Genomic DNA, 14,332 nt, shown 5'->3' on the forward strand with positions numbered 1-14,332 from the left:
GGAGCAAAACCGATTTTTTGAACCACGCTAATGCACATAAAAGGAGCGGCCCGTTTGACACAAATTTACGCCTTCTATCCAGGGTTGAAAAAATCTCATTCAATTGAATGAATTTCTGCAGAAATGAATGCTTTCGACATTCATTTTCAGCTCCGCTGTGAGATACTTGAAAGTGAACGCAGAAAAATTCAACTACTTTGTGGAAGTAATGACTGCACCATCATCAACACACACTCTGCGCTGATGGATGCTTCATGTCAACACCGGCCGCATGAATGCGACTCGCCCATAAGCAAGCGTGGTGAATTTTTGTCGTTTGAGTGCCGGTCACAGGAAAAATGTTGATTTTGAACCTCGCCTTCTCCCCAGTGTGAGCGACGAGAGAATTTTAATTCTCTTTTCAATTGCCTCCGTGAAGGACAGGGGCTTCAACGTCAGAAGCGGTGTGGTGAAAAGACAAAAATAAAAACTCACGTTCGTTGGGAGCTTCGGAATTTTTGCAACCGTGCTTCTATCACAACAAATAAAGTCGAGCTAGCAATCGCTAGAGCTGAAGCGAGAGATAAAACATATGAAAGTAAAATAATGAATTTAATTCGAACTCTGGTCCGCTGATTGAGAGGCACGTACTATACCTCTCGGCTGTATCACCGAGTTGTGAGACAAACGATAAATGTAAAACTGTTTCTACTCATCTGGTCAGATAGGTTTGTTGGCATCTTGTGCAACCAACTCGAACTTACATGATGGATGTAAAATTGAGTCAATTTTGCCATTCAGTCATGAAATGTTTACGTACGTTGATGGTTTACGTCACGTGTAAATTCCTTTTTTTTTTTTAAGAGTGTGTAACTTTTCGAAAGTGCGTAAAAATAGCAAATTTTTACTGCAAGTTGATCAATTATAGTTGTCTATCAATGATCCAAATATAGGAAAGATCGGGCTATTCTACATGAAGTTATAAAGATACTAATAAAAGACGTAATTATCCGATAGCCATCTTTGAACTGTTATTTATTCGGATTGAATAAACCGAATGCAATGGAATTTGTACATTCATGACTTATATAATGAGCTTTGAAAAACGTATGACTTAATTTAAATTTGTTTATAAAAAAGTTATAGCAATTTGATTTAATATACAAATTTTAGTAAATTGGTATATTTTTAACATGCATCCTGTAACTTTTTCCAATTAATTACCGGATATTTTGTGACTTATTTTCAAAATATATTTGTATTCATGTCAATTTGAGGGAATACTACTGAACTAAACTAAACAAGCAATATTTCTTGATTATTTTAAATATTGTTCTTCATCCTTTTAAGGACAGACTTGTTAGAATCCCAAAATGGCCGCCATAATGGCCGACTTTGGCACCTACTCACGCTCTTGAAAGCACAAATCTCTTCGTAAACAAAACCAGCACACCTGAACTTCTTATTTTAAGCTTATTACGAGTGAGCAAGAACAGAATAATAAAACGCACTGCTGTTTGAAGCTTGCTTCTTGAGATTTGTGCGTTTGAAGTTCTGATGCACTGTTGAAGCGGAATTTCAAGACGATTCCAATTGGCGGCTGCACTAACACTTTGTACAGCGCCTAAATGTATTCTATTCTAATTCTATATCGAACTGGTTGCCGTCGCGATACTATCACTTTTCTACCCTGTCCATGGTAGAATGATGAGCACGAGGATGTTGATGTGTGATTCTTGTTCCTTTTCCAGGCCGATTGGGGGTCCATTTTGATTTGCCGTTTAGCCGATATCCAAGTTTCCGGGTCCGTAAGAGTATATGCTCAGAAGAGGGTCAGGTGTCAACCGCTCTCGAGGGGGAAGAGCAACTGACGAAAAATTGCAATTGCCGGGGCTGGGATCGAACCCATGATCATCCACTTATGAAGTGAACGTGTAGCCACTACGCCACGGGCCCCGGCTCCCCCTGGAATTGTACGAATCATTACAAAATTGTTTTGGGATATTCCAGACCAACCCAAGCACTACAAAAGGCAGAACTTCAGGTCTACATTTGTATCAGTAGTTATACATATACATTTTACAAAGTAACGATGCATAAATAAACACATGGTAACCGCCCCTATTGGAAAACTCAAAGATATCATTATCAATTTATTATACAGGGTGTTAGGTTCCTGAGTGCAAACTTTTTAAAGGGTGATAGAGGACCATAAATGGTGAAAAAATTGTTCTACGCATATGGTCAAATCTCAACCGTTTCGTAGTTATTGAACACCCCATGTTTTTGACTCTTATTGCTTTTACTGGCTATAACTTTGAAATGTTCAAACTTATCCCAGTTTTTTTACCCTTATTCGAAAGATTATTGAATTTTCTATCAAATGGCATCTTTGAACCGATTGGTTTAGTTAAATAACTAAGTTTTCTACAGCAAATAGCTTAAAAGTTGTGTGTTTTAATTTGTTTTTGCCAATTATCTTTGAAAAATACGTAATAATTTAAAATTCTTTCTTTGGCAAAGTTTTGGCCCTTGTTCTACTCTACAATTCGTTCTTTGACATCAAACTTCTATCTGTTATCGTTTTCTTGAAATTTTTTCAAATGTCGCATTTTAGATCATAAATTTGCAATCATCATGGTAAGCACTTTTTTGCGCACTTTGCCGCACATTTAAATCAAAATTGTAAGAAAACGATAAGAGTTAGAAGTTTGGCGTCAAAGAACGAATTGTAGAGTAGAACAAGGGCCAAAACTTTGCCAAAGAAAGAATTTTAATTTATTACGCATGTTTCAAAGATAATTGACATAAACAAATTAAAACACGCTATTTTTAGCTATTTTGCTCTAGAAAACTTAGTTATTTAACTAAACCAATCGACTCAAAGATGCCATTTGTTAGAAAATTCAATAATCTTTCAAATAAGGGCAAAAAAAACTGCGATAAGTTTGACCATTTCAAAGTTATAGCCAGTTAAGGCAATAAGAGTTAAAAACATGGGGTGTTCAATAACTACGAAACGGTTGAGATTTGACCATATGCGTAGAACCATTTTTTTCACCATTTATGGTCCTCTATCACCCCTTAAAAAGTTTGCACTCATGAACCTAACACCCTGTATACTGTTGCAAAATTCAGGGTCGTCCATAATTGTCCTGGAGTTCGGTCCTTGACATCTACAGCTGTTCGCTATGAACTATTGCCCAACTGTAACACTAGTTTACAAAATAAAACGAAAGTCGTGAACTTCTGTCAACGACCAGAATTGCTGAAGTACAATTTAGCGCTGATTTCGAAACCGCGCTTCATAAAATTATAAGTAGAGCAATTTTTGAGTTTTACTTTTTTTTAAATATGGAATTTACTAAAATTCAAGTATCTTGCGTTTTGTTCAACCAATTTCAAATCTTTATCCACAAATTAAAAGCCGGATACAATACCATTCGATCATCTGAATGAAGGTTTTGCGTCAGATTGATGAAGTTCAAGATATTGGCGAGTTTTTGGGACAATCTCCTTAAATTTTAGCAACATTTCAAAAAATAGGGTAATTTCCCAATTGTTGCACGACTAAAAATTCACCAATTATTGCACATCTCATAAGAATAACATGGATTGTGCAAGAATAGGCGAGTTTTTAGCCGTGCAACAATTGGAAAATTACCCTACATGAAGAAATGTATTTTTTTCAATAAGAAAAAAAAACAATCTAAAAATTTTTTCACAACGTTTATTTGACATATTATATGTAGGCGAGTTACAGTAAAAATCAGCTCAATCGGAGCATTGATTACGGAGAATGAGATGTGTGATGTGAGCGACTTTGCTTAAAAATACAGGGGATAGACAAAATGATCGGGACAGGCATAATGTTTACTTTTCAAAAAATGTTCAACTAGCTGTAACTTTTCGAAAAGTGCATCAAATATTCTCAAATTTTTACTGTAACTTCATCAACTAGTAATGTATCAATGGTCCAAATTTGAAAAATATCGAGCCATTCTTTACAAAGTTATAAAAATTTTTGAAAAAGGTAAAATTATTCGACAGTCAACTTTGAGCTGTTATATCTCCGGATTTAATGAACCGATCGCAATGAAATTTTGACCATTTATTACTTATATAATGAACTCTGAAAAACATTCGACCTAACTTAAAATTTTAATCAAAAGAAAAAGTTATAGCGATTTTATTTTTTCACGATTTTTTTGTAGATTGATTTATTTTTAACCTTTATTCAGCCAACGTATATTTTTCACCTTCGGAAAAGCACAAAAATGGTCACAACTTTTTTGTTTTTCGATGGATTTTGATGCCGGGGACATGGGTGCCTGGTCCACATGGTTCCGGAGTTATTCCGGATTGTCTTGGGGTACCAAAATTGGCCACATACTTTGCGCAACGTATATCTCAAGATCTCGATGAGGTAGAAGTATATTGGGGTTTCCCAGAAAGTATGGGCACAGCTTTGCAGCTCTGCCATTTGGGAATGGATGCATGAACAAACCTTATTTTCACACATCCTGCCTTAATATTTTAACATCAAATTCCAATCATTAAAATTTGCATTTAATACTTCGTTTGAAAGCGGTAGAACATTCCCTAAAAGACCTTTTAAAGCTTCTGCACAAATTGCTATATTTTTCAATAACATCGCTTAATAAATTGTTTCCTACGCATGAAATTAAGCTCGATAAAAATTTCAAAAAATATTTCCGTGTATTTCTACATGCGTATCTATTATACAATTCTTAGTTTGAATCGAAAACATATACATTTGAACCTGAAAAATGAATTTAAACACTAAAATCGATATTTTTGAAAACTTGTTTTTCTAATAGATGAAAACAAGCTTCTGAATATATATCACAACATACAAAAAATTACATTTTAATTTCACTATAAGTAAAATAAATGCTTCAGCTTTATAAAGTGTAGATTGAATTATTTTTATTCTCGTTAAAACATGCTTAAAAACTCGAATGTCTGTGGGCATGTCTTACCCAGATATAGAAAAGGCGAATTTTTCAGTTTTCTCAAAATTTTGAAATACCCGTACGCACCGGCAAAAAATATTTTTATAAAAACTTTCAATCAACCATCTGAGGAAACATGTTTTCGAATATATCATGTGAAAAAAATTTGAAAAAAATGTTTCAAATTCGGATATTTGGTCAATCCGTAAAATAGTAGTTTGTGAAGAAGTTTTGAAAGATGTTTTTCCATTTTAAACATTCTGCATACAAAAACACTTTTTAATGTACAAACTCTTTACAGGTATCAATTAAAATACCTTGAATAACAATACAAAAATATAAAAATTGTTGTTTGTAGAGAAAATAATTGTATTTTCGCTATACAAAGTTGTGCCCATACTTTCTGGGACACCCTATAGTGTCTTCGGCGAATTTGTTCAGCAGGTTAAGAACTAACTGGCAACGGCGACTTTGGTCCGCGATTCGGCCGCTTGGTGGCACCAGGGTCAAAGATGTTCAAACTCTCATATCTCAGAAACCTGATAAGATAGAATGATGCTGTCTTCGGCAAAATTCTTCAGCAAGCCCAGAGCTATCTGATAGTAAAGTCTTTGGTTTAGGATTTATCCACTAGGTGGCGCGTTGTGTCTGAAAAATTCAAACATGTCTATCTCGATACCCCAATGAGGTACAAGCATGCCGTTTTCAGCAAAGTTGTTCGACAGGTTAAGAACTATCTGGCAATGGCGTCTTTGGTTTGAGAATCGTCCGCTAGGTGGCGCCAGGGTAAAAATCCTCAAACTTCTATATCTCAGAATCCTGATAAGATAGAATGATGCCGTTTTCAACAAAGTTTTTCAGCCAGCTAAAAACTGGCTGATAGTTGAGTCTTTGATTCGTGATTTATTCGCTAGGTTATTCGCTACACCGTCTTTGACCACTGCAGATAACTGTCACCCCACAATATTGCTTCCTTTTTTCTTCCGGGAATGTCTCCGAGAATTTCTACAGGAATTCTTCCGGGATTTTTTTCCAGGACTTTCTCCGGGAAATTCTCTAGGAATTCCTCTGGAAATGTCTCCGGGAATACTGCCGGAAATTTGTCCAGGATTTCCTCTAGGACCCACATCAGGAACTCTTGCGGACATTCCTTCAGGAATTCCTTCGGTAATTTCCCCAGGAATTCTTCTTGGAATTTCTCCAGGAGTTCTTCAGGAATTTCTCCGGATTTCCCCGGAGAATTTTCCCAGGAATACCTCCATGAGTTCCTTCGGGAATTACTCCATGAAATGCTCCGGGATTTTCCTCAGGAATTCTTTCAAGAGTTTCTTTAGGCTGGAAAATTTTTCGAGGAGTTCCATAAGGGATATCTCCGGGAATGTCTCCAGGAATTCCTTCGTGAATTTCTTCAGTAAATCCGCCAGGAATTGCTTCGGAAATTTCTTCAAGAAATTGTTCGGGAAATCCTCCAGAAATTTTTCCAGGAATTCCTCCAGGAATTTATTCAGGAAAACTTCCGGTTTTTTTTTTCAAAAAAAAAAAAATCCTCTGGGAATTTCTCCAGGAAGTCTTCCGTGATTTTTTTTTTCAGAAAACCCTCTGAGAATTTCTCCAGGAATTCCTCACGGAATTTCTCTAGCAATTCCTCCATTGTTTTTTTTCCAGGAATTCCGCCTGGAATTTGCCCGGGAATTCCTCCGGGAATGCCTCTGGAAATTCTCCCTGGAATTTATCCAGAAATTCCACTAGAAATTTCTTCAGGAAATCCTTCCAAAATTTTTCCTGGAATTCTACTAGGAATTCCTTCACGACTTCCTCCAGGAATTTCTCCGGGAATTTTTCTAAGTCTCCTATCAGTAATTACTCCGGTGATTTTTTCAGTAATTTCTCCAGGACGTTTTCCGGGATTATTTCCAGAAATTCTTTCGGGTATTTCTCTAGGAATTCTCCCGGGGATTCCTCCAGAGATTCTTCCAGGAATTTCATGAGGGGAATCCCCCAGGAAGGAGGATTCCCTGAAGAATTTTCCAGAGGAATTGCTGGAGGAGTTATCGGAAGAATTCATAAAGAAATTTCCTGAGGAATATCAGGAGGAAATTCTAGAGGGATTCTCAGAGGAATACTTGCTGATATTCCCAGAGGATTTCCTGAGAAAATCCCGAAGATTTGCTTTAAAAATTGCTGAAGGAATATCAGAAGAGACCCCGGAGGAATTCCTGAACAAATTGCTGGAGGATTTTCTGGAAGATTTCCAGAAGAAATTCCCAAAACAATTCCTGGAGAAATTCCCGGAGGTATTCGTAATGGAGGAATTCCGGGAGAAATTGTCGAGGGTTTTGTGAGAAAACAAATCACAGAAGACTTCCTGAAGAGATTCCTGGAGAAATTTCCAGATGATTTTCTTGAATAAAAGAACCCACAGTTTTCCTTAGAAAATTCCCGGATATATTCCTGAAGAAAACCCTGGAAAATTTCCCGGAGAAATTCCTAGAGAAATTTTTGGAGAAATTCCTATAGAACATCCCGGAGGAATTCCAAAAGAAATTCCCGGAGAAGTTCATGGAGGAATTCTCGGAGGCACTCATGGACGAATTCCTGGGGAAATTCTGAGTGAAATTTCCGGAAAAAATCTTGGAAAAAAAGTCCGAAGGAATTCATGGAAAGTTTCCCAGAAGAATTCCTGCAGAAAATGCCGAAGAAATTGCTGAAGGAGTTTCTGAAGGGAGTCCGAGATGAATTCCTGGGGAAATTTCCGGAGGAATCTCCGCAAGAATTTCTGGAGGATTTCCTAGAGGATTTCCTGAAGTAACTTCAAGACTTCCTGAAGAAATTCCTGGAGGAAGTTCTTGAGGAATTCCCAGTGGAGAAATGCCTAGAAAAACACTCGGAAGAGTTCCTGTAGAAATTCCCGGAAGAAAAAACGAAGCAATATTGTTGGGTGACAAAATTTGTCTGCAGAGGGTCAAAGACGGTGTTAACTTAAGTATTGCCTCTTGTACCACCGTACTCGGGGTCTCCCGTTAGCCTAGTGGTTAAGGCTATGGATCGCCAATTCGGAGACGGCGGGTTCGATTCCCGTTCCGGTCGGGAAAATTTTCTCGACTCCCTGGGCATAGAGTATCATTGTACTTGTCTCACAATATACAAATTCATGCAATGGTAGGCAAAGAAAGCCCTTCAATTAAAAACTGTGGAAGTGCTCAAAGAACACTAAGTTGAAGCCGAGGCAGGCCAAGTCCCAGTGGGGACGTCGAGCCATGAAGAAGAAGAAGAAGAACCACCGTACTCGACCGTCTACTTACTATCCTTCCAAATAGCGCTTAGCTTGCTGAACAACTATGCTGGAAATGTAATACTTCTTGTTCATTAGAGTGATCATACAAATATTTTCTAGACGGAACCTATCGAATAATATCAAAACCATGGACAGCAGATACGTCTTACTTCCTCTTAATTTTCGGAACAATTTGCTGGACGTTTTCCGATTTTTGAGATAAAATTGTTTGAATGTTTTGATTGCTGGTGTCAATAGCGTCACCATTGCCGGATAGATCTCAACCTGCCGAACAATTTTACAGAAAACGCCATGCTTTTAGCTTATTACAGTAACGAGATACACGTGATTAAGTATTATACACAAGACGCCACCTAGCGATTAAATCACGAATCAAAGACGCAACTATCTGACAGTTTTTAGCTTGCTGAAGAACTTTGTTGAAGACGGCATCATTCTATCTTATCAGGATTCTGAGATATAGAAGTTTGAGGGTTTTTGGCCCTGGCGCCACCTAGCGGACGATTCTCAAACCAAAGACGCCATTGCCAGATAGTTCTTAGCATGCTGAACCACTTTGCTGAAAACGTCATGCTTGTACCTCATCAGGGTATCGTGATAGACGTGTTTCAATTTTTCAGACACAATGCGCCACCTAGCGGATAAATCTCAAACCAAAGACTTTACTATCAGATGATTTTGCCGAAGACAGCATCATTCTATCTTATCAGGTTTCTGAGATATGAGGGTTTGAACATTTTTGACCCTGGTGCCACCTAGCGGCCGAATCGCGAACCAAAGTCGCCGTTGCCAGTTATTTCTCAACCTGCAGAACAAATTCGCCGAAGACACTATACTTCTACCTCATCGGGATCTTGAGATATACGTTGCGTTAAGTATGTGGCCAATTTTGGTACCCCAAGACAATCCGGTATAACTCCGGAATCATGTGGACCAGGCACCCATGTCCCCGGCATCATAAACTAGAAGAGTTTTTCGGGAAGTTGTGAAAATTTCATCAAAATCCATCGAAAAACAAAAAAAGTTATGACCATTTTTGTGCTTTTCCGAAGGTGGAAAATGTATATTGGCTGGATAAAGGTTTATATGCATTCCATTACTTTTTCAATTTATTGGCGGCTATGTTGTAACTTGCCCTCAAAACACATTTATGTATAAGTCAGTTAGAGGGAAATTAAATGAACTTTAATTTGCATCTTGAATTTTGAAACGATGTTGAAGTTTTCGATTATTTGATGTTTTATTAGAAAAATAATCTAATCGTTATGATTTTCTTCCGTGCTAAGAATTTTAAGTAAAGTCAAAGGTTTTCCATAGCTCATTACATGAATCATAAATGGTCTAAATTTTATTTCATTTGGTGCATTAAATCCGGAGATATAACAGCTCAAATTTGGCTATTAGATAATTTTACCTTTTTCATGAATCTTTATAACTTTTTGGAGAATGGCCCGATCTTATCCAAATTTGGACCACTAATACACAACTTATTGATGAACTTTTATTTTATGCACTTTTCAAAAAGTTACAGCTAGGTAGTTGAATATTTTTTGAAAAGTGAACATTTTGTCTGTCCCGATCATTTTGTCTATCCCCTGTAGAACAAAAATCGATTTCAAATCATCAAAGTCGAAAAAAAATCCGCTCTACTGTAATTTTTTTCCTTCGCGTTTTTGAATTCAGGGTGATTCTACACCAAAACTGATCATCAGCTTACCGAGTTCAAAAATGCTGTAAACTAGTGTAACCTACGAGCCCTTGCAATAATTGTACAAATCATTCGAATATTTATTTGGGATATCTTAGAACAACCTAACTGCAGCAATTGAGATTTACTCTCGCAACAGTGTAGCCATATTCGCTTTACTAGGTTTACTCAACCCATATTCGCCCAGCGTTCTATTTATAGGACAGATGCCCCGAACGCCCAGCGTCCTATAAATAGGACAGTCCTTCTGATGCGAGTATCTCCAGAATTATGCAAAATTTTAGAATACTTTCTTCAGAGAAGATGTTCTCCACATCCATTCCTTGCTCATAGTGTACAATATAGTTTGTGAATGGTTCACTAGGTGGCGTAAATGATGCTGCAAAGATTACATATTGTCACGGTCAATTAGCCTCATTTTCAATGCGAAAAATAAAATATTTCCCTGAAATCTTGACAATGATTAATAATTTATAGTTTATTTCTTCGGCAGAGTTGTCAATCAATACAAAAAATACAAACAAAAGTCGATGTATGTATGATTGTATGTTTAAATGCTTGTATGTTTATATGTTTGTATGTTTGTCTATTTGTACCTATGTACGTATGTATATATGTTTTATGTTCCGGCATAACTCTGGAATTCGTCAAGAAATTTTAATCAAATATTCCTAAGGATGTGGAGGTGGTAGTAGGGGTATTGGAATTCAAGATGGCGGCCAAAACTCCAAAATGTATGCTATTTATCGGCAATGCTGCTCCGGATACTATGCAATATGGGTATCTATCGATCGGGCTTCATAAGTAGAACTCAGAAATGAATATCCGACGCCATTCTGAAATCCAAAATGGCGGACCATATCCAAGATGGCAGCCACGAAATGGTATTTTGAGCTATAATACCATGCAATATGGGTATCTATCGATCGGACTTGATGAGTGGAAGTTGTAAATCAACATTTAACGCCATTTTGAAATACAAGATGGCGGACCATATCCAAGATGGGTATCTATCGATCGTGCTTGTTGAGTAAAAAGGTAGAGGGTCAGGGTCGATGGTAGGGTAGTGGGTAGGGTGGAGCAGTCAGTCGGGTAGAGGGTTTGGGTGAAGGATAGGGTAGAGAGGATGGAGTAGAAGGTGAGAGTAGGGGGTAGGGTAGAAGATATGGAAGATGGTGAGTAGGGTTGAGAGTAGGGGAAGTGTTAGGGTAGAGAGTGGGGTAGACGATACGATTAAGCACAATATAGGGATTATGGTGAAGGGTTAGAGTAGAGAGTACGGTAAAGGATAAGACAGTGGTAATGGTAGAGGATAGGGTAGAGGGTAGGGCAGATGATAGGGTTGAAGGTTATGATAGAGCATAGGATAGAGGGCAGAGAAGACAGTAAGGTAGAGGCTAGAGAGTGAAATTAGATGAGCTTTTTTTTCGAGATTTTCTCTTTGTACGTTATATCGAAGTTCACGTTATATCGAAGCAGAGAAAATTTTAATATTTTTACGTTAGTGTTGATGGACGTGAAATTAATCCCAAACAATTATTTCGGTGAAATTCGCAAAACCAATGATGAAAAATATGAGTTTGGGCGGAAAAATCATTTCGTTTTTTGTGCTCCTATATAACGTACACTTTTTTTTCCTAATTTGCGCTAATTCTGGATGAAAAGGCTAATGCTGCAACAAAACATTGATTTGAATGATTTCATAGCCTATCTAAGAGTTATTACTGGAAAAAATGAAATTTACATTTACATTGGGTATTTTTTTGAACTTCACCATAGACTTCCATGTTTATTTGTTTTGTGTGAAATCATGTTTATTTTATTGGAACTTGATTGTTGATATTATTTTTTTCATGAAAATTACAATTGTAAGATATCTTGGGCGTTAGTAGGTTAAAGATGGTTTTCTCTTTTGAAATGCATTATCGTTAATATGTCGCTCATCAATAATGCATAGCATGAACTTGGTAGTTTTGGTTGATCTTCTTTTGAATTGATGGCGTATGAAAAATAGTCGAATTATTATTTCACCCTTTTGTAATTTCAGCCTTATGTATTTCAGTCTTTTTGAGTTTTTGGGTTACTATCATTTTTCATGTAACCGAAAGACACATTATCTTTTCGATGTAACTTTGATGGTGCCCAGAATAACACCATAAAATCCACAAATTGTTCAATATTCCAATATCACTAGTTTACAGCATTTTTGAACTCGGTAAGCTGATGATCATTTTTGGTGTAGAATCATGCCCTGCGTTAGAAAACGCGAAGGAAAAAAATAACAGTAGAGCGGAATTTTTTTCGACTTTTCATACAAGGTTGATGATTTGAAATCGATTTTTGTTCTATTTTTAAGCAACGTCGCTCACTTCTAACATCTCATTCTTCGTAATCAATGCTCCGATTGAGCTGAATTTTTTACTGTTACTTGCCTATATATGATATGTCAAATAAACATTGAGAAAGAATTTTTAGATTGTTTTTTTTCTTATTGAAAAAAAAAATACATTTCTTCATATATTTTTGGAAATTTGGCTAAAATTTAAGAAGATCGTCCCTAAAACTCGCCAATATCTTGAATTTCATCATTCTGACGCAAAACCTGCATTCAGATGATCAAATGGTATTGTATTCAGCTTTTAATTTATGGAAAAAGATTTGAAATTAGTTGAACAAATCGCAAGATATTTGAATTTTAGTAAATTCCATATTTTAAAAGTTGTAAAACTCGATATTGAGCTAAAAACTGCTCTACTTTAAATTTTTTAAAGCACCGTTTCGAAATCAGCACTAAATTGTGCTTCAAAAATTTTGGTCATTGACAGAAGTTCACGACTTTCATTTTATTTTGTTAACTAGTGTATTTCTGAAAATTTTACATATGGTAAGTACGTAAAGAGAGTTTGTGGGGATTGAATGAAAAATTAAATTACTTTAGCAGAAATAATTATCTGTGTAAAATCTAACTTCTACAGTATTTCAACGTTTGGTTATGCTACACATAGTAAGCACTTTTCACTTGATTTATTTTTGAATATTCAATTTGAGAAATGTTGAACACTGCAGTTGAAACTACATGAAATTAATTTGGAAATCACTCAAAGGGGCTTTTCCCTCTTACAAAATTTAAAGTTAAAAATAAATAAATAAATAAATAACTACATGAAATTTCAAGAACCATGCATACTTTTAGGCGTTTATCGGGTTAGATTTCTGCCCCAATTTATATTTCCATTTTCTATTCTTTCTGAGTGGTTATCATCTCTCTCACTTGTTTAGAGCTGTATTGTATCTATACGGATCAGAATATAACGATAGCGTATAAGTTGAGTCGATATAGAACTTGAGAAAAATATCAGATATTGAGGTCCTACAATGGAGAATTTTTTTGGAACTACACCATAGACTTTCATTTTTTTCGTCGAATCATGCTTATTTTATTGGAACTTGACCTTTGACAACAAATTTATTTAAAGATTTGAATTGTGAGACACCTTGGGCGTTAACGGGTTAAAGTGATTTATGATCAAAATCGTTATACTTTAACTATTGCCATACCTGAGTGTAGATAGGATAATGCGTGGTAACTAAATTTTCATGGCGAAGACACTCAAACGTCTGCAATACCTTATTTTCCGCTGAAAAATAGAACGATGTCTTGTTACTTCACACTTCTACATTAAAATTTTAACATAAAAATCGACGGTTTCGATAAAAACAGGGGTGTTCATTTCGTCCCGGGTGTTCATTATGCCCAGAGTTCCCCTTATACTATTCATTAATGCATTTAGCGAAAACAAAGCTGATTTTTTTGTGCGCAAAATACTATTTAAAGAAATGGAACCCCATCCAATCGCGGTTTACTACAAACCACGTTGAATGTTCTCGATTAATCTAACAACGTAAAAGTAAGAAGCAGAATAAGGATGCTGATATTTATTATACGTAATATTCGAGCAAAAGGTGGTTGAAGCTCCATGTATTTATTTTTTTTTTGTCCGTAAAAAGTCCAAACAGATAAGCTTCCCAATTCATGACAACTAATCATTTGCTACCGAAAGGAAGCTCATCGCACGCGCTTGAATCGCCTATCTACTTGGCTACGACCTATGGCAACGTTTTATTTGTGGCTTGTTGTTTTGATGTGTACAATGTATGAACAAATTTCAAATTAGTGCCTGTTGAAAAGTTCTATAATTGTTTTCAACATTGCTACTTTCTTCAAGCTTTGTTAAATCTACCATTACTTGATACAGTTAAAAGAATATGAATCCAACAGTTCCAGACAAGACTGCTGGAGGTATGACAACGTTTTATCACATCGGTTTAAGACACATCTCGAAAACAGATCCATCATCAAGCACTGCGCAACGG

This window comes from Aedes albopictus, chromosome 2 (assembly GCF_035046485.1).
Source record: "Aedes albopictus strain Foshan chromosome 2, AalbF5, whole genome shotgun sequence".
NCBI lineage: Eukaryota > Metazoa > Arthropoda > Insecta > Diptera > Culicidae > Aedes > Aedes albopictus.